General features: G+C 47.1%; 1 non-coding gene across 1 annotated transcript; it reads left to right on the top strand.

The window, feature by feature from the left end:
• The first annotated feature begins 469 nt into the window (after positions 1 to 469).
• On the top strand, positions 470 to 605 carry LOC123823770. The gene has a single exon (XR_006786591.1). It is a non-coding gene; the product is annotated as a small nucleolar RNA SNORA48 (small nucleolar RNA).
• Positions 606 to 1,557: the final 952 nt, after the last annotated feature.

Raw genomic sequence — 1,557 nt, 5'->3', positions numbered from 1 at the left:
CCTCTTGTTAAAATTTCCCCAAGTTGTGACCGACCAGAGTTCTGTAGAAGCTGTGCCTTCATGGAGTGAACTTACATGAGAAGCAATGAACTTGAGCGGTTCAAGGGGTGGACTGTAACAGACGCTGTTGGTGTCCCTCTTGATTCCTTTAATGGGCTGCCGACCCATCTTCCAGGTCCTGTGGGTGCTGGTGCGTGGCTCATGGCTGCCTTGTTCTCTGGGGAGTTTCCTTCAGCCAGTGGGAACCTCTGTGTTACCTGGGACAGTGACAGCCAGCGATAGGCTGATACAAGGGGATGAAACCCAGACCCCTTGCCTGGACAGATTGTCTTGGTGATGGTATTCATGCTCCAGAGCATCCCATGGGATCTCAGCTGAGACCACGTCCTGGCTTAGTTTTTACACCCTACCCCCACCCCCACCGTCTTGTCCGGCCCCCTCCCCCCTTTCTTTTAAGAACATTCACTCTTGTCTCTGATCTGGGTGGAGTTGCATCTGGCTTGGTGGTGCTTGTCTCATATCAGCCAGGGACAAAGTGACTCCGTGTTTATCCCAGGTTGGCCTTTGGTCTGTGCCCATGCCTGGTTCATGCCTTGGACACACGGGGAAAAAAAAAAGAACATTCACTCAAAGAAAATTGCATAAAGATAGCACCCAAACCCATGATATCCAGAAATTAATCTACCCAAAGATGTGAAATACTATGATCACATCAGGTAATTTCTTAGAATTGTCAAATAATTCCTTAATCTCCTATAATCTCTTAAAATCATCAAATGTTGATGATTATAATTTTTAAAATATAGTTTGCCTGTTTGGATCTGTATTCATTTTCTAGTGCTGCCATCACAAATTACCATGAACTTGGTGGGGCCACAACATAAATATATCATCTTACAATTCTGCAGGCCGGAAGTCAGGCATGGCTCTTGTTGGGGTCAAATCAGTGCCAACATTCCTTCCTGGAGGCTCTGGGGGAGAATGCCTCTCCTTGCCTGTTTCTAAGGTTCTTCTTTAGTCTCTTTGTGAGGATAGCCAGAAAAGACTCCACTTTTATTTAATTATATTTTAGAGAGAAGGGACGGGAGGGAGAAAGAGAGGGAGAGAAACATCAGTGTGTGGTTGCCTCTTATGCACCCCCCACTGGGGGCCCGGCCCGCAACCCAGGTATGTGCCCTGACTGGGAATCGAACCAGCGACCCTTTGGTTCCCAGGCTGGCACTCAGTCCACTGAGCCACACCAGCCAGGGCAAGACTCCACTTTTAAAGGCCCACCTGGATGATCCAGAATAACCGTCCCATCTCATAGTCCTTAGCCTTAGCCGTATCTACAAAGGCTCTTCCGTCACGGAGGGTAACACAGTCACGGGTTCCAGGCATGAGAAATGGACACCTTTGGAGGCCATTATCCTGAAGTCCATATATTGTGTTTGCTTGATATGTTGCTTAAGTCTTTCAAAATCCATAGATCTCCTATGTGACTCCAGGTTCCTTTTTTCTATAGCGTCCTTCATTGATCTTGATTTTGCTCTATGGCCTTACGGTGTTTCAAAAGTA

Source organism: Phyllostomus hastatus, unplaced genomic scaffold (assembly GCF_019186645.2).
Source record: "Phyllostomus hastatus isolate PE091 unplaced genomic scaffold, TTU_PhHast_1.1 phas_contig_1162, whole genome shotgun sequence".
Classification (NCBI taxonomy): domain Eukaryota; kingdom Metazoa; phylum Chordata; class Mammalia; order Chiroptera; family Phyllostomidae; genus Phyllostomus; species Phyllostomus hastatus.
This window is presented reverse-complemented; position numbering and strand designations above follow the sequence as displayed.